The 27,087-nt window shown below is 45.3% G+C and overlaps 1 protein-coding gene across 11 annotated transcripts in view; it reads right to left on the reverse strand.

Annotated features, from left to right (window-relative positions):
• Positions 1-25,170, reverse strand: part of TMEM229B (transmembrane protein 229B) — a 37,735-nt gene extending 12,565 nt beyond the window's left edge. Inside the window, exons 1-3 of one of the 11 annotated variants that reach the window (XM_037394875.1) lie at positions 24,576-24,950; positions 23,272-23,575; positions 13,558-13,727 (exon numbers count right to left, since the gene is read on the reverse strand). The gene's annotated coding sequence lies outside the window, so the exon portion shown is untranslated. Of the gene's footprint in view, positions 1-1,787; positions 11,410-11,706; positions 12,647-13,557; positions 13,728-13,876; positions 14,230-14,292; positions 17,688-18,496; positions 18,726-18,845; positions 19,375-19,445; positions 19,609-23,271; positions 23,576-24,575; positions 24,976-25,071 lie in introns of those variants that run through there. The other 10 variants (XR_005105342.1, XM_037394878.1, XM_037394874.1 and 7 more) reach the window with 10 other exon arrangements.
• Between the last annotated feature and the right edge of the window lie 1,917 nt (positions 25,171-27,087).

Genomic DNA, 27,087 nt, shown 5'->3' on the forward strand with positions numbered 1-27,087 from the left:
GTAAAAAATCCGAAAAAATTAGAACAGTTGACAGATCCAAGGCAGTCTCTCCTAGTTTACTGCAGGTAGAGCTCAAATCAGCATTCCAGAAAGTTAGCAGTTTCTTTTACTGGAAATTCTTGCTGCATATACAGAACTGTAAAGAACTATTTCCCTCTCCTTGTATTCCCTTCACCAGTGCCCAAGACTCTATGAACTCCTAACATTCAAGTGACAGTAGGTAACTAGATAGTGTAAACACCTGCAGCTAGCAACTACAGTCACTTCTTGTAGGAGGGACTGCTGCAGGCCATAAAGAAACCGAGCATCTTGGTCTAAACTGAGTTAGGTCTAAGCCCTGCAAGCAGAGGGAAGTGCATAAAGACAGGTGAAACAGCAGGGAGCATACTTTTAAGTACCTTCAGAAACACAGCCTGAGACTGTCATACAAACTTTTCTTCTTTTTTCCCCCTTTTGGAAATTTCTTGATGTCAATTCTACAGAAAATAATTTTTCCTCCTCAATATATATATTTTCCTTGCTAACATTAAACTACTGCTGAGATGTAAAAGAACCAAGCCTTCCAAGCACTATGTGCTATTCACCGAGCTGTGAGTCCTCAAGTTTCCTCCTAACATCCCTGGTGGAGAAAACTTGAGCAGTCTCAGATTGCTAAATTATTCTTTTTCACCAAAGGAATCCTTGTGGAGCCTCCAAGATGGTGGCTACCTCATCTTCTTAATTTCAGGTTCACACAGGTCCTCAGAGAGGTAGAAACATCCTGGAAAGGAAGGGTAGAAGAGGATAAATCTCAGAATCCTACTGACCACAGCACCATGTCTGACAAGATCCTCAAGCAGGCAGCTATGCCTACAGCTGGCAAAGGCAGCTCCTCTGAACCGTTTCCCAGAGTTTCACCCACTAGTGCCCACCAATTAGTGTACCGTGGGGATTAATCATGCCATCAACGAGTCGCAAAGTACATACCCACCAGTGGAAATATATTGTATGGGCAAATAAGCTAGTGGCGAGTTTCCAACTCTCTTGTTCAGGTTTATTTCAATTCAGAAAGAACAAGCAACAGCCTATAAGCGCATCGCTCAGGTAAACGTGTCTTCATAGATCAGTCAAATTTCTCTGTCCTGAGTAACAAGTCAACAAAAATCTAGGTTTTAGGGCCTAGTTCCTACACAGAGGACATACCCCTCCACTGTGCTGGGTACTTCATTGCTATTTACATCTTTGCAAGAGAAGGCTTACATTTTTAGCACTGATATTTCCCCATGGTATCAGGAAACTTAGCATTCAGGTTACAACTACAAACACGCCATCATCATGTTTTATGCACGCCTGCCATTTTTCTCTTTTGTAAACCTGAAGCATCAGTTCCACTGTAAACGTCTAATGTTTAGCAGTTTATGACTCCCCTTCAAGTCAGACTCATTCATCTGACTATGTACTGTGTGTCCCAAGAAGGCAGCACCAGAGTTTTCCCGCAGGGGAATGTGGCAAACTCTCACCCTTCTGAAAGGTGGTAAGCTGAACACTCACTGTCGCAGCACTCTCCAAACTAGACAGCTGCAACGAGGTCTTTTACCATCATATACCAACATACTCTTCATACCAGCCCCTCTGCTACCTTCTCCTCGTCTCGCCTCAGCCAGGACCCGCTCACCCTCTGTCTTCTTTCTGTTTCTTCCTCCTCTCTCTTCCTTGGCTGCCCAAGCCCTTACCAGAACCAGCCACAGCTGCACCTTATCTACATCAGCCAACCCGCCCCTGAAGCCAGCCCACAGCTGTATGTTATCAATGATAACTAACCCAGCTTCATTCCTCTACAATTCTCCCCTTTTCCTTTGTTTTTTCTTTTTAACATTTCATATCTCACGTTTTTACCAATCATCACAAACTTTTTACAAATAAACTTTTCATACAGTCCTCTATAATTCCTCTACAACTCACAAGCTCTTTTAAAGCAAAAACTCAACATTTGTGCCCCCCGCAGAACTGGTATTTGCCAGGCTATTTCTGCCTGCCATTCAAGGAAGCCTCTTATCTCTTCAGAGGTGAATTTCTTAACTCAGCATTGGTCCATAAGCTTTTACTGCTTCGTCCTAACAGCTCCCTCCTTTTCCAATCAGTCAGCTTATGAAGGTACAGTCCTAGGGGTGTTCCCCAGCGCCCTTCTTCCAACTGAAACGTGCTCCAGCTCATGAGACAGGGAGCTGGGTCATAAGGATGCCCCGCATCTCTGACTACAGCTGATGTCACCTTGGTTCTTCTCCAATTCTTTCTGAGCTTCTTACTGCCTCTCTCCCAAATCACAGGACTGGACTGTTCTCTCACACTCTAATTTGGACTGGACCACAGATATCTGCTTTAATGAAGGCAAATCAACGCACTACACCTATGTGCTTTTTAATTCTATCTACAGACATATAGATATATAAAGATGCACAGGCATGTTTATATGTTGTCCTTACCGATTTGCTTATTTGCCTTTTCTTCCCCTCTACTTGAAGGTGATGGATTTATTTATTTTTCCTATAATTGCTTCTTCTGACTGTGTTCATTTTTATGCTGAGGTGACCTTTTACAGATGCTACTGGATTCAGGACTCCTACCTGCAGCCTGCCAATCATTTATCACAGCTCCACAGAGCATGCTCAGTTGCAGCCCCTCTGAAAGTAAAGACATTTAATGTTATGTTTATACCCTTCTTCCACATTTCCTTTTGTGACTGCAGTCCAAATGACCATGTTCTATTGAACAGTCTTCCCAGTAAAACCAACAAACAGATTCACTGCTCCAATACAGGAAAGTCTTTTTCAAAACTTGCCTATATTTATTAGTCAACATAAATGTAAGATTTCAGGTTCCTTAAGGCAGAAAAGTCTATACGTATGTGCACATCTATATGTATGATGCTTCAGATGCTTCTGAGTGTCTCGAGTCCAGGGATTCATCTTTCACAGCACAGGGTAGCCCAGATCCTGAAATAAAACATGACCATGGCTTCAGACTGCTTTGCAGATATAGCAGTTTATGACTATGGTACATGCCAAGACCCTACTCACATTCATCCCTTTTTCAGATCTAATCTAGACATCCAGCGTCTGAAAAATTCTTCTAAACCATCTCTTGAGAATAGCAGCTAACATGCATCTGCTTCAGGACTTGTGGAAATTAACTGCATCATGTTAATACCACCTACTTGCTAAACACCTGAAAAAGCAATTAAGCTTCCACCTTTGAAAAGAAAATCCTTAAGAACTGATAACTCTAATCCTAAACCCAGCAAGGCAGTAAAAATACTACTCACCTCTTCACTCCTATCAGCTGTCAATCCACACAGAGGACACATTCCACTCAGCTGCAGAAAGATGGCACAGTCGCAAAAGGTCAATGCACAGCGATAAATGGAGGCTTGAATTTCAGTCCACACACACAGCTGCTGCAGTAGAAGGCAGAGCAATATTCCTGCTTGGTTCCTAAAATTACTACTGTATTTGTGTTCGTTTCTCTAGGACCCAGTGAGTCAAAGCACAGGAAGAGAAGAAAAGCTGTTAAGAATTAAGTTGGAGAAAGCCTTGCAAAGACCCTTGCCTTATGAACAGAAGATGGATCTAAAAGAAGTAGGACGGAAAGACCCTGGAGTACTTGCAGAATAGAAGGAAACAAGGAAGAATGCACAAGTAAAATTTTAAGTGTATTAGTAGCTGAAGCCTTGTAGGGGGCAGATGTCATGGAACTAAACTCATCACTGTTTCATAATCATTTAAATTAATCTAAGCAGATAACAGTAAAGATCCATAGATTTCCACAGCTACTACAGTGACTAAATAAAATTTGCATACACATTCCATCCTCCTGGCTACCAACCACAAGTTAACAGAATCTTTCAAACCAGCGTGGCTGGGAACCTTAATGGGGCTGGAAAACGGCCTGGAAAAGTGCAGCTATTTTCCTCTCATTGTTGAGCTGCTGAGCACTCAGGTACGAACAAGACATCTAAAGTCAGAAGAGATGGGGAACACACATAAAGCAAACAGGGCAACAGACAAAAAATTTGTGAAAGTTATATCTAAGCAGTTTAGCCGTATCTTCTGGTGTTTCTCAGTGTTTGTAGAATCAGTGCAGCTGGAACAAAGAATCAGTTTTGCTCAGTGAAAAAGTTAACCTGTCAGTACAGATCCATGCTTGGCGTAGGAGAGACATGGTTTTTTGTGAGTCTTGCTTGGAAGCTGAGTCACTGAAATAAGGAAGAATGGGGAGAATAAGAGGAAGATGGTGGGATATGGACCAAAAGACTGCTCTGGGATGAAAAATTATCTTCAGAGCACCGGGAGAGAAAAGTTAAGATTATGACTCTTGACTGCACATACTGTCAGACAGCTGACAAAACCCCAACAATAAAAGATGCCAAGTTAAGTCAAGACTGCCTCTCCACCAATCTCTTGTCTCAGATGACTCTGCTTAGGAGCCTACATTAGTAACAGCTTCTTTTGGTATAAGACACCATTTTATTTTTACTAGAAGTAAATTCTACTTTGCTCTGCAGGCAGGGGTTCACTGTGCTTCTGTAGTTTGGCACTGCCTTCTTTCCAAAGCCAAGCAGCTGCTGCATGCAGAAAGAAGAGAAAATGAATGAATATAGCCAGACCATCTGCACTCACCTGCTTTGCCCTTACAAAAAAGGGAAGACAACTATTTTAAAACCTGTCTTCATTAACATGGCACTGTGGTGGGGCATGGCTATCATTCGACTAGCACCCCAACAGAATGATCAGCAGCAGAAACAGCCTCTTGCGTATCATCTCTGGCAGTCTCAGCCCTGGGCTAGCGGAACACATCACCAGCTGAAGGATCCAAATGCATCTGTCTGTCCCAAATAGTACACTATAGATGAAAAAGAACATCCTACCTTTTCAAAGTAGAATTTTAAGACAACTAAATTATTGCATCTTTTGTTGTGTCACCATAAGACATATATTACCTTAATACTACTATCAGAAGACGTGGCCGGGCGTCAGTAAATGAAGGTACCATAGGTCTGTACAAACACACACGGAAAGACAGCCTGTGCCTCAAAGAATGTGTCATACCATGTCATCTTTCTTATTCGCTGCTGCCTCAGAATATTTAGAAACCATAATCCTATTTATTCTGTTTTTCAGGCTTCAAAAACAAAATGTTCCAAAACATACATAGCTCTTATTTTTTCTCAGATATATTTAATTCCCGATGACTGACAAAACCTCCTCATAATCCAATACAGGCACTAATTGGCCCAGATCCTTGGCCGTCTCAGAAGAGAGACCAGACATCAGTTAGACTCTGGGTTCTTTTACTTGCCTCTGGAAACTGCTCCTGCCAGAACAGATAGCTCATGTTGATGCACAACACAGAAAGTTCATGTTCTCACTGTCAGAGCTTCTCTTTCATTTACAAGAGCACAGATGTCCCTCTGGACAGTCCAGACAGTACCTTTCACGAGCTCTGAATTCCCCTTACAAAAGTGTTTGTGATAGTCATACAGGGGTCTCAGGAACATGTGGGGACACAAGTGCAAAGGAGGAAGAGTTAGTGGCCCAGTGGCTCTGTCCACCTGGGGCTGTGATGTGCGCAATCTTTCCCCACTGCTGGGCTCCACAAGTGAAATGTTCATGCCAGGAAGAATTACCTACTGTAGACAAGATTGTGTTTTCAGTAACTTTGGTCAGATCAGAGACAGAAACCTGATCCTCAACTTCAGACAGCTTCAAGCCCAAAGATGGCCTGAGTATCTGAAACTAATGCTCCCCTCCTCTATGCTCCACAGCATCAGTTGACCCAGAAAAACCTATCACCTCTCCTTAGACAACCATATTGCACTTGCTCTTTGAAGAGAAGGGGATACTGAGCTGAACATACTTCACTGGGTTCCCAGAAGAGGCTTATTTTTGAAGTCTCATGGCAGCCTAGTGGCCAAATCCTATGAAATGCAGAACACTCTCCGCTGAAACACTCAAAGAGATGCTATCTACCCAGCTATATGCTACAGAGCCATTTACACCAGTAAGGAACATGTAAGAGGAAGTGGTAAGAGCATGACTTCCCATCCGTGAACTTCAGTTCGTTCTTAACACCTCCTGTAATATGTTTCTCTTTCTCTACAAGTACCAAGCCTCCACTAATTTCTGTCAACACGTGAGAGGAAGCTTATCGCACTCAGCAGCTGGTCAGAAGGCTCAGTTTCCCCATGGGGCCTGGCAAGCACAACCAGAAAAGAAAATGACCATGGCTGTGCCACCCCCTGCCAAGCCTGCCATCCCGGACTCTCATGCAGCAGTACAGGCCTTTTAACGGAAAGGCAATTCAAGTGGCTTCTTTCCACTGAACTGTAACCTAAGGCCTTACCCAGCCTTGTTGTTTTGTATTTAGACAGAATGGCCTTGGCCAGGGGTGACAAGAGTGTCCTGCCCCATTAATGACCGGCCACAGAGCTCTCACACAAGGCCACACTATTTTCTGCCAGGGACTTTCTGCTCAGCTCTTCATTTGTGGCGCTGTTAACTCCTGGCTTATGTTTTCAGCTTTTATTTTGCTATCTCCTGAAGATAAAAGTGTAAAGATCTACTCTAAACAACTGGTTGTTATTTTAGAATGCACAGTTGTTAGTTAAGCAGTGAGAAGCTGATCCCTCCTTTGTGCAGGCACTGAGCAATCACTGACTGAAACGCACCTCTGACAGCAACGTGTTCTTTGAGATTCAGCCTCTGGTAATCTGCTTTACACTATTACGGCAACATGATACCATTCATTACAGACAAATAATCATAACAAATTGATTATTTTCATGACACAGTTTTACTAGCTTTTGAATTTCATATAAACATTTTGCATATGCAGAGGCCCAAAGCCATTCATGAATTGCAGGCACTTAACAAAGGTACCTTTGTTATAAGCTTTGTCTCTGCAGGCTCCCATTTGTAGTTACTAGAGCCTGTGAAGGCAGCTGGAGATGGACACATCCTGGAGACAAAAAGTGGCATCTGAGCATTCCTGATGCTACCGTTCCCATATGTTTCCAGTATCTACTTAAGAGCTGCGTAAAGCATGTGCAACACCAATCTATCCACTTCAGTGAAATACCTGAGGTTACATAGGGTATTTCAGGTCTTCTCAAACAAGATTTTTTTTTCTTTATCTTGTTTTCCTTCTGGGCAACAATACATACTCTGCCTCTGGGCAAAGAGCCAGGTGAACAAAGATGCCAGCTCTCATCTGTGTGCTGGGAACTGTCTCATGATAAGACTAGAAAATAATTCCTCAGTTTTAAGTAAAATGGTTTGATACTGCTTATGCTGGCCACCAAAAAAACCAAACTCAACCCGCTCCAAAAACCCCAAACCCTCAATTCTTTTTAAACCATCTTTAAAATCTGCTCAACAAACATCAACGAGCATCAGGTGACCCATAGCAAATGGAACCAGAGAGGCACCATATGTTATCTTGTCCCTGCTTATGTAAAATGCTTAAGAGCTGTCATTTTCATGCCTGAATCATGCCTCTAGTATTGACGGTCCTGGAGGCACACATTCTGGTCAGCTTATCCATTCCTTTCTAGAGGTACACAAACCCGCAGCACACAAAGACTTTTATGACATTCACTAGGTATTAAGCAATATACTTTTGGTAGGATGAGTAAGAATTTAAGGTTTTATCTCCCACTTTGAGTAAAACCACCTAAATATGCTCCCACTATATAACTAATCTTGATACATGCAACAACAAACCCATCACATTACACATATGCTAAACAGCACTATTTCCTTTACTTTGCACAACTGTTCATAGTAATGCCAAGGCATTCAAAATAGATACCTTGGCATTTTGGAAGTCTGCTCTTTGTGCATAGGCTTGTACTAGCTTAGAAGCTATATGTACACTGCAGCTAACCAACTTGTTTCACTGTATCTTCATTGTCTTCTCAGTGTTCCCGCAGCTGTAAAGATATGCAAAGTTAACTTAAATGCTACATATGCAAAGTTAACTTTTAAATGACTGTGCCTCAGCCAAGGCCATTATGCCTGTGGAGCATAAATACAAGTTGTTCTAGCAGTGCACATCTGTTCCTGAAAAGAACTGGAGGATCACTTTTGCTATCTCATGCTGATAATAGTTTTCTTGGGTATTTCTTATGCCTAAGTCACTCTTCAGAGTCACCTGCACTTAGGTACTTTGACAGCACAGTACAACGTATTAAGTTTTGCACTGCATCCACAACATTGACAGACCTTCCTCCTTTCTCCAACTGGGCCTATGATGATCAGTATATAAGTGTAAGGAGCATCTTGTGATGCCTGCAAGTGGCCCCCATTCAGCAATCTTCCTTTACCATCTTCCCTGGTAGAGCTACGGTGTGTAAAGTATTCCAAGAGTCTGGCTCAGGAATTGGACTGGACATCAGAGTATGCTGCCAAAAACTGAAGCTCTTCTGCAGAGCTGCATGAAGGCTCAGCACTCAAAGCGGGAGATGCTGTAGATCCACCCCAACATTTCTCATCCTGGGAGTACTGAAACTAAAATATCATCTAGAATACAGTAGCGCTCTCAGAGCGGTTCTAAAAGGCATTGAGATTCCTACCACAAAGGGTGAAAAAAGGAGAGAAGCAGGTAGCAGCCAGCACTCAGATGGAGAAGCAAAAGGAACTTCCTAAGTCAGTGCCCAGGTGGACACATGGATGGGGTTGGTGGGCAGCTGTGCTGCCTCATGAAACAATATGCAAACCGACGCAAGTCTTGTAGTGAACTACCACGGCCCTAAAAAGGCACAAGGGGCCAAATAATGCACCGCACCTACACAGGGCTGTCAAAACCTCTCTTTATCATGAGGTTTGCCATGACCTTGAATGAGTCACTCCACCTCCTCTGGCTGCCATCTGGCTAATTAGACTAAGCTATCTGGTGTGACAACTGCATTTAACTATAGATTAGTTTGGCAGGTAGGACAATTGGTTACTAATACTGCCAAAATGCATCAAGCAAAACTGGAATACAGAGAACTGTAGCCAGTCACTTGCAGAAGCATTGAATTCACACGGAGTCAAAAAGGTGGCTCTCAGCACTAGTCTCATTTGCTCAGTCATCTGTGTCACATGGATTCCCAAGTTTGCCAAAGCATTTCTTTCCGGGAGACTGAAGGTGCATCTCGAAGCCAGATACAAGCATTTGTATTTAACAGCATATTCAGTAAGCTTCTCTGTACAGCACTTAAAAGTGAGTAATTAAAGGAAATATTACTGCGGTAGAGCTTCTCATTAGCAACCTAATTAGCCTTCTGAAAATAATTAACATTCCTTTCTATAAAAGGAACAGATGACCCATTACATCCATTAGACAAGCAAAACAAATGCCAAAGGTAAGGGAGATTTGTTCAGGGAGACAGCAAGAGAAGCATCCAGCAGCAGTACGAGTAAAAACAATGATCAGGCATCAGTGCCCGTGACTCATGAAGACTGGACTATGCAGGTAGGTGTGCAGGACTGGTATACACCTAATGTATGATGTGTGCATCCAGCATTCACATGGAGCATTTTCCTTTCCCTGCCTCTATGACCCACTGATAATCCATCAGCTGCGATGCTGAAAAATTCCACACGCCACCTTACTTTCAAAGGCAGATTTAAAAGGCTCCTAAATTCAGCTATTCACAGTCACAAACAGCTCTCTCCATAGGCAAAAGTTTCCTGAAAGTCATATGTTTTGACTATTAAAACACTCTCAAAATGCCCATTAAAATAAGCCACACTTTAATGTTACATGCAGACCATTTCTGTGGCCCACAGAAACAACTGAGGTGATGGTTACAAACAGCAAGAAGTACACCATGCTTCCCATGGTGGTGCTCTGATCAGCTAGCATGGCCGGAAAGAGTTAGGCATACGTTTCTTGATCAGTGCGTGTTTGAAATCAGTGTGGGTGAGCACAGAGTCACAGGCATCAGTGTTGTGGGATGTGTGTGTATGTATGGATGAGAGAAAGCAAAGGATACAGGTCAACATACCACTGCCTGGTGCAGCAAGAACTGTGGTATTATGGCAGTTCAATGCGGGACAACAGATAAAGGAGAAATAAGCCATGACAGAGCTAAGCTTCCCAACATCCACATATTCAGGTAACGTTGCAAACATAACAAATCATGAACACGCAGCTGCATTTTCAGCTATTTTAATGTTTGATGTATATTTACATTTCCCTGGCAGGAAAACTGAATACTCATAGCCTTCAAGTGTGATTGCAGTGAGGGCGAAGCTCTGCCATACAAAAGCTTCCACAGTTACATCACTATGGAAACAACAAATCCACCACCTGCTCTGTTTGTCTACTTCTTTTGCTGATTTTAAAAGATAGATATATATATATTCCTCCACTTTGTCTTCTCACTTCTGTTAAGACCAGTGGAGGACAAACTCATTTTACTTGCTTTAGGACCAACCCTTTCTTCCTTGAGAGCTCTCTTTGTGAAACCTACCCTACCTCTCAACCCAGCTGGGCAATCTTCCCCCCCGGATGCTTCCACCACTTCTTTCAGTGAGGACTCTTCAAACACAGCCTGGGATTTTATCTTCACCTCCACAGCTTTCCTCAGCTTCTGGACTAGGACAGCTCCAAAGGCAGCTCACTCTATGCCCCATCCCTGTCAGCATTCAAGGCCAGGCTGGATGGGGCTTTGAGCAACCTGGTCCAGTGGAAGGTGTCCCTGCCCATGGCAGGGGGGCTGGAACTAGATGATTTTTAGGTCACTTCCAACCCAAACCACTTTATGATTCTAGAGCAAATCCAGCTAGCTGGCATAATGAGAAGCTGAAAACTGTTCTGGACACAAGTTAGTGTGTCTTGTTTTCACCGAAGTATCATTCAGTTCCTTTCCTCACAGCTCTTTAAGAACATTTGAAGTGCTCTCAAAGTGGGGTAGGGTACCTCACAAGACAGCTGTAAAAGCAAGGGTTAAATTTTTGTTTTAAAAAGCCCATCATTTCTACAGCAGTTGCTAGTTACAAGCACCTTTTCCCACACTAAAAATCTGAACATCTCTCAGCAAAAGCCTGACAGCCAAGAGAAACTCTGGACGATGCAGAAGAAAAATGGGGAAAAATGCTCAGAAGTGTGCAATATGATATGCATGGTGTAGCCTGCATACATGAAATGGCTGAAGGAATCTTTACACCAACCAGCAGGAGGGTAAAGGCCAAAAAAACCCAGAGGAAAAATCCCTCCGCATTTAAGTATGTGCATTTTATGCTGAGGAACAGCCTCTGAAACAAACCTTCAGCAATGCCTTCTCGCATAATGGACACCTCTTACCTGAGCTCAGAGCAGTTCATGGAAGAATCAAAGGTGAATTTGGTCTCTGCAGCTCCAGAAGTCCTCAGTGCCTCTCAAATTCTGCTGCCAATTGACAACCATTACATAGACAAATGCCCACTAGTAAACAAGCTGAGAAAAACTACATATTTCACAGATGTTCCCAGCCAGCTATTTAAATATGCTCCTCCCCAGTAAAGCACCCTGGATGGGGAGAAGAATCCTGCCTTTGCTCAGGGAACTTTTAGCAGATGACACTTTGGCTTCTTGGCCAGACAGAGCTAGGAACAAACTGACATAGTGTAAGTTCTCTTACAAAAACCAAAGCAATACTGCACAAAAGATGCAGCCATCTTCATCCTAACTTACTGCACTCACCTCACAGCCAATTCCAGGCTGGCACTACCAGGCACGTCCCAGTTTTGTTGGTGTTACAAGAGTTCCTACCAACAGCCCACAGGATGATCAAAGGTTAATTCTGTGCCCTCAAGGATGTCACAACAATGTACAAGCCAGTTTCATGGAGGACAAGCTGAGCGGAATGGTGATCACAGTCTGCAGAGCCATGCCCCTGTGGCTTTGGAAGCAGATCTGTCTGCATCTCCAGCAGACAGCATCCTGAACAGCCTGTGTGCTTGAAACATACAGGAGGCACTGGCAGAATGAATAATTCATAGTCTTGCTCTGCTGCCAATGGATCTATGTTTTCTTGTGCCCATACGGTGCTCAGTTTTTGTTTTAACAGTAATACGAGACATCTGCGCTTCCTTTGATGGTTCTTGGGGGCAGGCGATAAGAAGCATTTGCTCTACTCACAGCGATAGTACCATATACCAGAGCGCTTGCCAGACACAGCTTTCTTCAGAAGTACTCAAGGCTGCATCATTGGCAAAATGGATGGACTCATTCCAAGGCTTGGTCCATCACCAGGAGCCCTCCTGGGAAGCTGCTGACACTTGCTTTGTCATAACCTTGCAACACTGGTCTGGACTTCACTGCTCAGCAGATGACACTTTTTGACCAACCGAAGCCCTCTATTCAGCTACACAATGGGCAGCAAGATCACAGTCAGAGCTCGAGGCAGCAGCTGATCCTGCTTATCCACACTGTTAGTTAGCATTGCCACAATTAATCTATTGCTTTCCTTCAGCAGTTGACTGGGTCTGCTCCCCAGTTCCAGAGAGGGACAGGGGCCCATCAGAGCGAGAATACCTACAAGAGTGGGACAACAGAATACCCTAGCACAGGATCCCTTGGGCACTACCACTAAGAGAGGGTAATGAGACCCCTGAGACAGGACAGGCTGAGGGAGGAAGGTGCTACATGAATCTGAATTTTATATATGTAGCACCTACACATTCAAAGTAAGTTCCCAGTTACTGTGCATGACCTACCTGTGAAACCTTACCCACAACAGGGAAAACAATAGTGTAGCCCGAACTGCTGCAAGCTGTATCAGAACACCTGTGCTTAACATCCTGTTAGGACACCACACCACATGCTGCAGACACACAGAGCGCCCAGAAAATGCTGCAGGGTCTGGAGATCGTTATTTTGGTCGCACAATATCCAGCCCACCTACCAGGATCAACGTAAAGTTTCCCTCTGGAATATAAATCACCCTTCCAATTTGATAGCATTTTATATCCACTGTATACAAATGCAACAGACTGCCATAGATGCAGGAGAGTGGCGAGATAAGTCTAAAAAGATTAGTAGAGTAACACACTGACAAATCAGGTGCAGAGACTCCACTGCTTGTTACAGCCAGGAATAGATTCCTCGTCATCCGACTCACACCTGTGCTCTTACCGCTGGTGAAAGCAACCCTCTGCTCTTTACCTACTGCTCTGGTTTAGCTCAGAGATACTGCTCCACTGTCCCGATTGTTTTAACTGCCTAAGGCTATTTGAGTGTGAGTTTTTAAAGAGACAATAACACTGGAATAAGTTTGGCAATATAAGTTATGAGCAATCAGAATTATGTGACTCAAAGCAGACAGAAATCAAGGGCGATGTGTGCAAAAAGCGATCTTTCTTACACTTCCAGAAAGCAACTTGCAGTTTGAACTGATGGAAATAAATTCGCTTCTTGACCATCCTTTATGCACTCTACATATTTAAATTTCAAAGGTCCAAACTACAACGCAGTCAGCTCTATCCTAGGAGAACTGCTCTGGTTTTCTGGTCGACGAGTGCATTCCCACAGGTTTTACCCTCCAGCCCTTACCTTTTCCAGGGAGGAATCCTGGAGCTCTCCTGCTTTTTGGTCAGCTCCTGGTTCACAGCATCCGCAGGTCAACTGCGTCACCTCCAGCAAGTCCAAGCCGTTTCAGATGCAAACTGTTTTCAGACCAGGTGCAAGTGACCAACAGCTAGTACACCAACCAGACGGCCTTCCTAAAGCAAAGTAGTACAGTTTAATCTTAATGAAGCACAGTGCAAGAAAGGCTTTAAACAGAGACAGCTATGTGTATGGATAGCTTAGCTCTGGTACATTGGGTCCTGGAAAACCTGACTTCTTCAGAGCCCCAGGCAGGCGCACGTACCTGCCCCTCGCCCAGGGTGGCTCCCTGACAGCTGCCTCTCCACTGGTGAGGCTGAGCCTTTTGACTCTCCACTGTCCTTCTGGATCTCAGCCACAGCAAACACACAGAGCAACTTCATTGAAGCCAGTGACCAAAGGTTCCTCACGGCTACTGTCTCAGCCAAGGTCCCAGTTAACCCTTGAAGGGTCTATTAGAAAGTGCTTTATCTCTATTTTCCTGGCCAACCCCCCAGTTTTTGAATTAACCCTCACTGCTGACTCCTTTTCACCCCCATCCTCCCTCTCCCAGCACTGCCTGTCTCCCCCACCTCCTCTCCTCCTCGCTTCTCCAGTTACCACACTTTTCTTTTTCTCCTTTCCCTGCTCCAGAACACAGCATGGCCCTCGTGTAAGCAGGCCCTTGCCACTGCCACCCACCTGCCAGCCCAGCCCGTTCCAGGGGGCACCAGCACTGCCTCCTCCCCGCCGCTCCAGTGACCCGACTGCCTTTCGCCTCCGTGTTGGGCTCAGGCCACACAGCTGCATGACCCCCATAAGCAGAGCCCGAGAGCTGGGGCTGTACTTCTTCCCTTTGAGCGCTGACATTTAGCGTGCCATGCTCCAGGTTTCTGCAGAAGTCACACCCCGAGATGCCAGCTCAAACACACAAGTACCTAACGTACTCGCATCAGCCTCACAGATCTTACACTCCAAGGGCTTGCCTACACATGGCATTTTTCTGCATTAATTGCATGCGAAGAAGTTAGAGCAAGGACATTTGCGTGTCTGACTGTATAACAAATGCGATCTTCACGTTATCCTAGTGAATCTCAGGAGTTTTTGAGCACCAAAGTCCAACAGGAATTCAAGAGAAACATTTTCCTTAAAGAAAACTCAACAGAATAACAAAAAGAACCCCAACCCTACACTGTTTTTATTTAGATAGCACTGAACTACAAAAGCACTCCGATTAAAAATGCAGATTAAATAACTAATCCTCCCCTAACAAAACCTTCCCACCAAGATTAACAGAGCAATGAATAGCATAAAACACTAATTAAATCAATGTAACGGGAGTATTACAGAGATACATTTAGCACCTTCTGCCTATGCAGCGAGGCTTGCATCTATTTCCGAGTCTCTCTTATCATGAGAAATACTTGCTATTTCAACAGCTGGGTACTTGCACATCAAATTGGGAAAGGACTTAGTTGTTAGCTAGCTCTGATATTAATTGTTCTAAAGTTGATGTTCCTAGAAATGACTTGCATATATTCTATTTTCATTGTAAACATTTTATAACAGTTCGATATAGGTTTCTACTAAACTATTTATCCGACACACGCAAACTAAATTTTAAAAACCATTTCCCTAGAATCACAATAACACCAAGAATACTTTTTACATAGTCAAATCTCTTTGTCTATAATTTGATTTGTAAAAGACTAAGGAAAAAATCATACAAAATAAGCAACTGCAACACCCTCACAACTCCATCAGTGCAGAAATACTAGTATTACAAAAGGTTTCAAGCCAACCTAACTTTAGGACAACACAGTCCTGCCCAATTCAGCCCCTTCCCAGGCACGGGCACTCAGGATGCCCATGGGGCTTCACCAGGAGCCAGACCAAGGAACTCATCCGCCATCTGAACGCTACCCCCATGCTACCCTAATGCCTGTTAGTTCTCAGCTGTATCACCTCCCAAATCTCACTCACAAGCCACCACCCAGGAAGAAGTAGTTCCTTTTTCACAGAAAACTTCATTCCTATGAACTCCAAGTGCTTGACAAACCATAGCTTTAGTAACACATGTACACTTGAAAGAAAATAACCACTCAAGGAACTCTTCATTAGCAATATGTCCTAACACACCAGCAGAGAGGTACAGCTGAAGATAAAGATTTGACCTTAAAGCTCACGATTAATACAATGCTTAAGCTGTTCAGAAAAGGGGATTTCTTTTTTCTTTTGTATATAAATGAATTTTCTGTGTTGAAATAGTAATGATTAAAAATGAGTGACGTTTGTAGTAGGGAAAAAAATAAACAAACAAACAAACAGTCGCGTGACTATTCAATTACATATACAGAAACAGTTAAAATGTAAAATCTAATATTAGGCTAGACTCAGGCTTCTCAGAACAGCACTTGCCCGTACTCTGACTGTTCCTCTCACACAGACACCAACATTCCTGGTGTCAGCAGGTTGGGGACCACATGGTAGCGTAATTTAGCAGTAGTGCTCACCAAATGAGAATACAAAGAACAGGCAAACAAAAAGGAAAGGAAATTCCTGACTGGAAAGTGCTTACTTGTATGTTCCTTCAGCTGTCTATTTTAGTATTTACACTTCTTCATTATTTCCAAAGTGCTCCAAAATACAAAGCTCAGGTTCATGCAATTACCCAGTGATCAGCTGTTCAACAGAGAAACAGAAAAAACAACACTGCTCCGTGACTTATCTGGGATTCTCCCAGGAAGAAAGTGCCACATTTGGAAACAGAAAGTGAGCATCTGCCTCCTCAGAAGCTCACCCTGCTTTGGCAGGACTTACACAGAGGGTGATGCAGATTTCACTTTCAGCTGAAGTCCCAGCACGCCGTTTGGTGAGGACTTTTGAACCTGCACACAGATCAGCTGGGATCTGAACATCTCTGAACCTAGACCTGGTAGACAGAGCACAAAACGTGGTAGGTTTGGCTGAATTTCCTTTTCAAATGGACTGAATTACCTCAGAGGGTTACCGAGGGCATGCGCCGCTACACAGCCCCCGCCTCCTGAAAAGGAAATGTCTCTTTTCTGGATCAACAACAAATTAATTAGAAAAACAGCTCTGTAAAACAACAACTTCCAGTTACCTGAGGAAAACAAGTGATTTCCAAGGTTAGGTGCATCCTTTCCCAGACACCTCCAAGTGGGTCCCCTATCTCTACTGAAAACTTCTGGCAAAGCCTTGAGAATCACATTCGACCTCCAGAGTTTCAGATTTCTTTTAAAAGCCATGCTGCTACCCAATAGCTGAAGAGGTTTGAGCAGATGCCTACACCCCCACACAACTACAGTAACTGCAAATGCTTCTGTGGCTATTTATCACCAAAAGCAGAAATGCATGATGCGTGAATGGAATAACTGCCAAGAGCCTTTTATTTTTTTGTTGTCGTTATCCTGCAATCTGTTTTTTAAAAAATAAAGAAAGAAAGAAACTCAGGTTTCAAACAAACACACAACCAAATTCCCTCATGCTGCTCGATCTGTCTTACATTATTAGACTCTCACTTACTTTTCCCTGCATGTACATTCATCCCTGCTTATGTTCCCTTCCATTCTTCCATTCTGTTCCTGCTAAGGCAATGAAAATGAACCAGCTGGGTTTACATCCAGGTTTTCATGCTTTACCGTGGCTCTCAACATTTTTGGGCCAACAGACCACTGTAAGTGTTTTAAGACTTCTCACAGCTTGCCACATATCCCTGCGATCTACCTTTTAACATAAATCTCTCACCCATTTTCTTATTTTTCATGGTCCCAAGGATAAGCTGCAGGCTACTTTCCATAAGCTTTTGAACCATCAAAGACCCACAGGGAAGGAATGATTATTTACTTTACATATGTTTCATTATCTTTAAGAGCTCATCTAACATTTTTCCTGTTCTGTGGATACTTTTATCTAAAACTGGGGTCAAATCTGACCTTGCAATATGGCATGTTAAGCAGGAGGTGAGTTAAAAAGGAGCAACTCTTCAAAACTCCACCTACACTTGCTTTATGAAGAAGTACAGAACACGTTACATCATGAAAGCAAACTCACTGGCTTTTTGGTAATTGAAGGCACGGTACTGCTGCCTAGCAACTTATCTGATTACCGTTTTTTAAAGTATCACATGCACACTTAGATATGTTGCATAAGAATGTCTCACTTTCATGCTGCCTAACCCAATGAAAAAAAAAAAGGGGGGGGGGAGCTACCAAAATTATTGCCTTTAGCCTCTTTTCTGGCAAAAGAGAAGTACAAGACAGTAGCTTAAAAACAGGTTGAAACATTACTATTCCTGATTTTTATTCCTGCACTTTCCTGGCTTGCTGAATGTGCTTATACAAGCATTTTATTTTACCTACTTGCCTGCAAAATGACACTAATAATACCAGCCTCACAAAGACACACTGAAAATTCATTAAGAACAGAGATTCTCAGCTGAAAGATGCAGTGGAAGTGCTGGTGTTAGCACTTAGAGCTTTTTAGTACTCCAAATGTTGCTAAGCCCTCATCCAAATCATAGCAAATTTTAATTATTGTCACAACATTGTCCAGTCCTTGTTTCTCAAACAAAGATCTCAAAGCAAGAAAACTACATTTCTCCCATCAGAATGCGGTATTTTTCTGTCCTCTATGTCTGGTATGTAGCTGGGAAAAGAAAATAACAAACCAAAAACCTACTCCCACCACCCCACACACAAGGTAGCGCACCCCAACTTGAAGTCGGGGTACTAAGCATTATCGCAGCTCCCACCATGAAAATCAGAGGTGAATCAGAACACATGCATGCATTACATTTTTAGAAAGCAACATGCTCTACTTACTGATCTAATCTTTGAAAAACTAATTTCTAGCTAATCTATGGAAGAATGAAGAGCTTAGTTACCTTTATGGTGAGCAGTAATCAAACTGAGGCATTGTTTCCAAAGGGATAAAATTATCTATCAGGAGGACTTTGATTCTAGAAGTTGGCTTTTTGCACATCCACAAATTATATGCCAATATAAAATAACATAATAAACTGCCTACTTTATATATGCACCCAAGTCCCAGAACGGGAATGGCTTAGCTGCCCAGGGCGCTCCTGATACCATGCTAGCCTCTGTCAGCTCAAGTGACTGAAGCTGATGTTTTGGAAACTCAGTACCTCATCTCCATGGTAAAGTATTAAGTAGCAAAGGAAAACCAAAAGCATCAACAACCAAGCTCTATATTGCTAAGGAATCATTACATACCTTCACAGTGGCTCCCCTCTTCCTAGTAGACATTCAAACAATTTTATAAACTGTGCCCTACATCCTGTGGCTCTTGTGCAAGTCCACTTCCAATTAAAAGCTTAATTGCAAGATCTGCCTTGGAAAGAGCTGCTGGATCAAAATAAACCAAATCACATGGTACCTATCATGCCACTAGGGGAAATCATACACACATCTTGAAAACACCAGAAATCACAAAAAGAAGTAACTCTTCCTCTAGAACTTACTGGAAGCATCCTTACCGTAAGACACAATATACAAAGAAAATAAATAGGCCAGAGTATCCTGGCTTTGCTCGGTTGGTTAGCAGGAGGGGAAACAGCCAAATGCACCACTATCACCAGGCCACCCTCTGCTGCTCTACCCAGAGCTCTGCGGGGACACAGCCCCTGCTAAGATTTCACAGCCCAGATTAGGCTGGTGGAGCTGAATGGATCTGACCATCTTCTATGCATGTATTCTGGGTGAAAAAAACTCAAAACAGATTCCCCATCCCCAGAAGGCACACACAGCAGTACGCACAGCACTATGCCACAGCTACACATGCTAAAGAGAGAGCTTCCCCCCGTTCAGAAATACTTTGTCATCTCCTTCATGCTCCTGGCAGAGTCAGGGAGAACAGGACAGAAAGGTGCTCCACAGCCAAGTCCTTCGTACAGGCTACCTTCAACATAGGGTGCACCTGACAGCAAAGATCCAGCAAGGAAGGAGTCAAACAGCAGCTTCGCCACTTCGTGCTATCAACACTTACCTAATGACTACTAATGCTTGGATCTTATGCAATGAAAGCAAGACAGCAGCACTTGTGGTAGGGAAGATTCCCTCAGTCATTTAATCCAGCTTTGACAGAAGTCTGTGAGGGCGGGGGAGTTTTGAAATAAGGTTGCGGTGAACTCTTGTGTACTGACACTAACAAAAATCCGGAACAAAAGAAAAGGTAACATAAAACACTTCTCTCTTTTATGCAATGATTAGACATCTCTGAACTAATAACTGATAGGTATTCTCATTCAGGTATGCCTACAAACAAACATCTAGAGCGGTCTAGCTTTTACTTAGCCTCTAAGGACATGTTAAAGAGCAGCTCACACCTGCAAATACACATCTTTTACACTTGTTTTAGCTGGACTGCAAGGTGCACAGGCTCTGGCTCACACTAGACATTATTGGGTGTATCATTTACAACCAGGAATGCAGCGCTCTGATTAACCAGAAAGAGCATGTTGTTCCCAGTTGGCACAGATGTTGGTAATCTGTTCCTGCAGAGCCAAAGCCCTTGCCCAGTCTGGCCATCTTTCAGGGCTCTTTCTGGTTGCCTGCGCAACCATCTTACCTAGGAGCTCAGAAACCATCCCGGATACTCCTGCCTCACATACCAGCACAGAAACTTAAAAAGCAGACCCGTTTATTTCTGACGTACAAGGCAAACCAGCCCTCCACTCCCCCATCCAGTCCCTACTGAGCCTGCAAGCTAAAGCAAGCAACAGGGTCAGGAGATAAAGTCACCAGAGAATACTAAACACATACAAGAAGCAAAAAGGGAATCTTTTACAAACCCACACCAAGCAAACCACAACAAATACCTTTTACGTCAGAAAACATTAGCTACCTAGATGATCAATCTTCTTTCAGAAGAGGTAAGGAAAACCACTGTACTTCACCCTACGCAACAGGCAGATTTTATTTTAAAAGAGAATTCCCACTTTTACTGTCTTTCACTCCAGATCCAACCCAGGAGCACCTTTGCTGGACACTGCTTCATTTGCAGCTATACAGGCACACAGAGGACAGAAGGGACCACAGGGGAGTTTGCTCAGGTTGCATTTCCCCATTTGCTGGACATGGCTCTGGCATCTGAAAGCTTACCAAGTTATTGGAACTGCCTGCGGAGGTGGGCAGTGCTTCCCACAAAAGGAAGGTGAGGAGTGGGAACCGAGGCTTCTTCTACCTCCTGCTGGCAAACAATTTCTCCAATTGACCCATTTTCTACAGAATACTTAGCCCCAGGGAATGAAGCACTGCTGCCCTTTAATTAGTCACGTTGTTACCTCTCTTGTCTTACCATGTAATAGCAGGCTGCCTGAGACTGAAAAAAGAAACACAACAAAATAACACAACAACTTAATTTCATTTTCTTAAACATGGTGTTTATTAAACGCAATCCAGAAACAAAGGATCCTAAGGTACATGTGGCAACCATAAAATTTCCCATTATTTCTGTGATTTCATCACCAAAACAAGCAGGTGTCCTTCATGCCACTGTCCTTTAACCCTCCTCAGTATATTAGGCTTCTCTTTTTTTTAGGAGCTTTTTCAGGATACTTTCACTTCACAGGATACTTCTGTGAGGAAAAACTTCTTCCCACCCTCAGAGAGTTTCAGAACAGAAAGGACTCTGCCTAAAATCTGGTCAAACTTCCTGCCTATCACAGCTTATTAAAATTTCATGCAGCCTTTTGCAACAGAGCTCAACAACTTGGATAAGGACAGAAGTCCTTCAGTCTCAAGAGATTAGATTTGCATGCCATGAACAAAGAGCACAAGAAATCACGCCAGTGTGGCAGCTCCAAAACTGGCAAAGGAGCATTCCGACGAGTCTCACACACATGACCCTTAGTGACTGATCCCATGCTGCAGAGGAAAGAGAAAACCTAAAAAGTCTGGTCCCAGACTGCGGTATGATTCTCAAGGTAAACAAGACTTGCCATCAAAGCACATGGAGACAGCAAAAAGATGTTGGAGCTTTTTTTTACCCCTAGGGAGAATTCAGTTTCCTCGCCCTCTCCTCCACTCCTCTCAGACCTCCCCCTTCCTGGCGTGCTCAGTCACTGATTGTGGCTCATTTCTAAGGCTTCAGAGGAAGGCAAAACCTAAATTCATCTGGCTAATTACAGCATGAGAGGAAACACCCTTCCCGGACACAATGCGGTGACTGCCGGCAGCCCTGAAGCACTCTAAGTCATGGTCTTAACCAAATGGAAGGTGTTGCATGCATATTTAGGACACTACCAAACAACTCCTCTTCAGAGCTCTTGATGTGTGGAAATAAGTAGATCTGCAAATTACAAGGCCAAAGGGAATCCTCCATCTTTACTCCTTAGGACTTCTCCAAGATACTGAATTAAAGTCTAGATTGCAAAAAGATATCTCTATTTAATGACTCCAGATGCTGTGGAGTTCACCACCTTACCCAAAAACTTCTTCCTGTCTTACACTCAAAGTCAGGAACCTGCACCTCCCTTCAAGGTTAAATTTGCCTTTCACTGCTCAGCACCACATCACATTATCACACTGTCAGCAAAACCGCAGAGTCCCCTCTACCAGGTGTCATTTCCATATGTATGCAGAGATCTAGGTTACTCTCAAGCCATGTGTCAATAAGCTATCCACAGCTTTTGTCTGAGCCCCCCTTGACCATTTTGGTAAACTGCCATGGGATCTTGCCACAACAACGCCGCCAAGGTTTGAACCGTCCTGACGAAGCAGCTCATTTTCTACCTCCACCGTCACCCTGCAGTAGAGTGGGAACAGCAACACTGACCAAGGCTACGGACGCACTGCCAGAGCCTCAGCAAGATGTTACGCGGTCACAAGCAGTACTACCTCAACACCTGCCTGACCCTCCATTTCCCTTCCACCAGACTACACTACTGTCTTTTGCAATATGCCTGCGATCAGAGGATCTCAAATGTTTCACAGACATTGAATAAACTGCTTGTAACACTTCTGTTGACTTTTGTTTAGGAAATTGCTACAGCTACTAGTTAAACTAAATTATTTGGAATCAACTTCTGTGTTTCAATTTGACAACTACCCATGAAACGCCATCTTTCTATAACCTCAGTTTCCCCTTCTACAACAGGGGAACACCCATGTTCTTCAGTGGGAACCTCAACACAGAACTATGAAATTTGCAGGCGTACACACAAAGCTCCTCAGGAAGAAAATATTTACTTTCAAATTAAGTGAACAATCATAATTTATCCACAGTAACGAGCTCTTGTCACCACACAGAAAAACTGACATCCCTGCATGGAAGAGGTCATACCTTCTCACTGGGACTGGGATTCTGGAAGGACCTTCAGGATGTGCATCGGCATCAGAGTGTCTTACAGACTTCCTACAAGGTTTTGCTCAGCGCTGGCCAAAAGTGGCTACATGCATTAACGATTACAAGTCAACAAGTCTTCTTTTTCTGTTTCCTAAAACTTTTATGGTATTTTTTTCTTTTTAGGACTTCCTATTGACGGCCAAACAGTAGCTAGCCCCATCTCTAACTGATGCCATACATTTATTAATGTATTTGCATTCCTGAAAACCAGAGAACAGAGCTCTTTGGGCAATCTGTTCTTGCAAATCCCCAACGCACACAGCTCTGGCTGTCAGGGAGCTGTCACCGCCTCACCTGTGAAAAATTCAGCTGCTGCAGGGACTGCTTTTTCCTCAGAATTAAGAGGGGAACAGGACAAACCTGTCAAATAAATGATGTCAGAGAACAATATGAAATATTTCACGCGATACAAGTTTTACTGCTTCTGCTATGTAATTAGGAGTCTTTAACAAGTTTGTACTTCCCCGGTAGTTTTGGACCAGCAATGCCAAATGCTCCCTAGGAAGTCCCAGTGCCAGGCTCCCAGTGAAGGTGAAAGGGACAGGCCAGCCTCTCAGCATCCCTGCTCCTAAGCATTCTAGAGACAATTTTCAAAACCCTAGTGCAAAGAATGGGGGAGAGAAGGAATGAGATTTTCCATTTCGCCAAAATTCAGCTATTCAGCATATTTTTCCATACCAAAAATGGAACAAGAGCAAACATCTTGAGAGCAATATAAATTAAAAAAAAAAAAAAAAAAAAAAAAAAGAAAGAAAAAAAGGAAAAAGAAAAACCTCTTGTTTTCAGCACATCATAATATCCGGGTCCCTGACCTCTGGCTTTACACGCACGAGTAATTCGCGGGGTTGCAGACAAGTCACTGGAAGGGCCACCGCCAGCCCCCACCCCCAGCAAACGCCGGGCTGCCTCACAGCTATTTCTCCTTCCCTGGAATAAAGTTTTACCGGAATGCATACGAAAAGATGTTTCAAAACACTTCATTTATGCCGGAAAAGGGGCACTTTTCAGTGAAAAGCAGCTCCAATTTCAGCAGCCCCTCCATCCTTCCCCCCCCCCCCTCCCCGAGCCCCCCCAGCTGGACCGGCGGCTCCCGAGCGACAGCCCCGGCCCCTGCCCGGCGATGGCCCCGGGGGGCGGCAAGGCCCAGCCGGCGGGGGCGGCGCGGGTGGCGCCGGGGGACGCCGCTCCCTCAGGCCGCGCCGCGCGGCCCCGTGCCCCGGGAGGGGGCCACGCGCGGCGCCCGGGCCCCACCGGCGGAGGGGGAGGCTGCGGCTCCGCCGCCAGGCACCGCCGCCCGCCTTTGTCTTGCTCGGGCCGCCCGGCTGCCCCTGCGGCCGCATCCCGGCGGGGCCGCAGGGCCCTCCTGCCGCCAGAAAGCGAAAGCAGCGGCGCCCGGCGCCAGCCCCCGCCTTCCGCCCCGGGCAGCGCATCTCCCGCCGCCGCCGCCGCTGCCACCGCCCGGCTGCGGGGAGGCCGCCGCGGGCGCCGCGCACCGACCGGCGGGGCGGGCGCGGCGGCGGCGTTGGGGCCGCAGGCAGGTGCCGGCGCCGCAGCTCGGCCGCCCCGCCCGCCCGGCCGCGCCGCGCTCATCGCCTCACCGGTCTCCATGGGTGCCCTGCGGCCGGCGGCGGCGGGAGGTGAAGTGTGCCAGTGACACTGGCCCGTAGTATGGATGCGGTTGCAATCTGCACATGCTCGCTCCCGACAGCCGGTCTGCCCCGCCACCTTCCCTTAACTCTTTCCGTACTGCCCCGCACTGCCTCCCCAGCGCCGGGGCGGCGGCGGCGGCCCGGGCCCCTCCACCCGGCCCGCGGGGCGCCGGCTCCGCGCCCTCCCGCGCGGGTGCAGCCGTCGGGCTCGCCCCGCAGCCGGGGGGGGGAGGGGGGGAAGCAGCCGGGCGGCTGCCCCGGGGGCCTGCCCGGACCCGCGCGGGGAGAGCCGCCACCGGCGGCGGCCAGTGCCGGGCCCGCCTGCCCCGCCGTGCGCTCCGGTGCGCGGCCGAGCGCCCGGCTCACGGGCTCCTTGGGCGGCGGCGGCAGGGGCACGCGGGGTGGCGGGACCGCTCGGCCCGCGGTACGGGCTGCTCGTGTTTACCCTTCCAAAGAAATCCGTAACTGCCACAACGAAGAAAAACTCGGAGCAGCAAAGGGATGCGACCCCCGTGCGCCTGCTGTTGAATCTGGCCGCTGGCGGGACACCCCTGCGGTGCAGGAAATCAAACACAGCTATCAAAGGAAATGTTTGTCTGCAGCCTCACTGTTAAAATAGTGAAACACAATCTCTACAAGAAGTGTTTTTCCACCCAGAAGGATCTCTTCAGACTCAGAAAATTGCCTGAGGAAGAGGAGTAAGAAAATAAATCTAAAGCATAGGTAGTAAAATAAATCAAAGCCCTTTCTCTTGCTACATTAACTCTTTGGCACTGTGGGAATGCAGGAAAAAAAATGTCTTTCTGTAGGATTAGAAGTCAGGAGACTGCAATCCTGAACCAGAGCTCAGAACAAACAAACGACTCCTCTGTACCTCTGGCTTCCCTCTGAAAATTGGAGGTAGCGGCAGCTCTGCCGCCAGGCTCAGCTGGCTGGTGCCTCTGCAGCACTCGGTCATCTCCAGACAGAAGGGAGGGATGTTTGGGGTTTTGTTCCTTTACAGAGAGGAAAATCGAAGTACCGTGGGGTTAAATGGTAACCTAAGGTGACACAAACTCAGAAGTGGCAACTGATCCTAAGCCCAGAGACCTGTCTTTGAGCAAGGCCCTCTTTCCTAATTAGCTGCTGCCTTTGGGCTGTTTGGTTGTCCCAGGCCGCTGATGCAGTCAGCATTTTCTTTCTCATAGGTACCAGGTTTCCTGGTCTCTCCGGCCTTCTGTAGTACCAGAAGTGATGAGCTCATGTTTTTCAGCAGAACAGGGATGTTTTTATGACCTTTGTTTAATGACTCAGCATTTCTGATATCAATAATAAATGGTCCCAATGATGAGGCAGCATTGGATCTGTGCAGGCCTCGAGGCAATTATAACAAAGGATTCTCAAGATGTCTGGCCACAAGTGACTCTCAAAGACAGGTATTCTCTTTAGAGGCTGCTCCTTCAGCCCCAGAATTGCAGGGCCAGCAGATGCTGCACACAAAAACCGCGGCAGCTTTGCATAACTCTGCGTAACCCAGGAGTGCCGGGTTACCAGGAGCGCCAGCCTTAGCCTGGGGAGCTCTGTGTACAGCGGCGGTGGCTGCTCCGAGGATGCCACAATGCAGCAAACCAGCCTGTCACCGAGTCACCTGATTGCACAATCTCACTGGGAGAGCTGGAGTATCAGGAAGATGGAGCATTTTAAAGGGGAAATGGAGAACAATGCACAGCTAGCCCTACCTCAGCAACCAAGCTGTGCACGCTAGAACACTGCTGTGTGTGCTGGTGACCTGGATGAAAAAATAACCAGTTGTTTTATATATATTTCAACAGAGCTGAGAAGAAAAATGCTAAGGTAGCCAAGGCATCCTCGATGTTCTAAGAAGCACCTTTAAAACATTGTATCGGATTAGGCAGCTACGGAGGACAGCAGCCCGATGCAGTGCTTCTGTATTTATTGTGAAATAGCATCCTTTAGAAAGCACTGAGGACCATGCTAGAGACATTGTCAAGAGAGAGCATGAGAAAGATCATTTAACAGTATGAGACAGTATGAACATTTCACAGCATGAGAGGAGAGAATGCTTTACAAGGAGCAGAGGAAAGGTCAAAGAGAAAGGAGAGAGCTAAGAGATACTCACCCACAAGAAGGAGAAATCAACAGCCAGAGATGGACCGGAAAAAATGAGAAGCACATGCCGGGAATACATAAATCTGTATTCTCCTGTCTAGTCACAGCAAGCAGAGAGAGGAAGGAGGAGGTGAGGAGAAAGGAGAGGGCTCCGAGAATGAGAAGGGAGGAAGGAGGAGGCAGTGAAGCAGGGGTGAGGGGAACGAAGACAAACGCTGTACTGTGCTGAGGGGACAGGCAGGAGGGAATAATGTCAGAGTGAGCACCTGGTGGTGGTGCTGTACACCTGAGAGCTCGTTCAGCTCGCCCCAGCTACATTAACTGGTCCAGAAAAAGCTGTTATTTTTCTGTC

This window comes from Falco rusticolus, chromosome 7 (assembly GCF_015220075.1).
Source record: "Falco rusticolus isolate bFalRus1 chromosome 7, bFalRus1.pri, whole genome shotgun sequence".
Classification (NCBI taxonomy): Eukaryota; Metazoa; Chordata; class Aves; order Falconiformes; family Falconidae; genus Falco; species Falco rusticolus.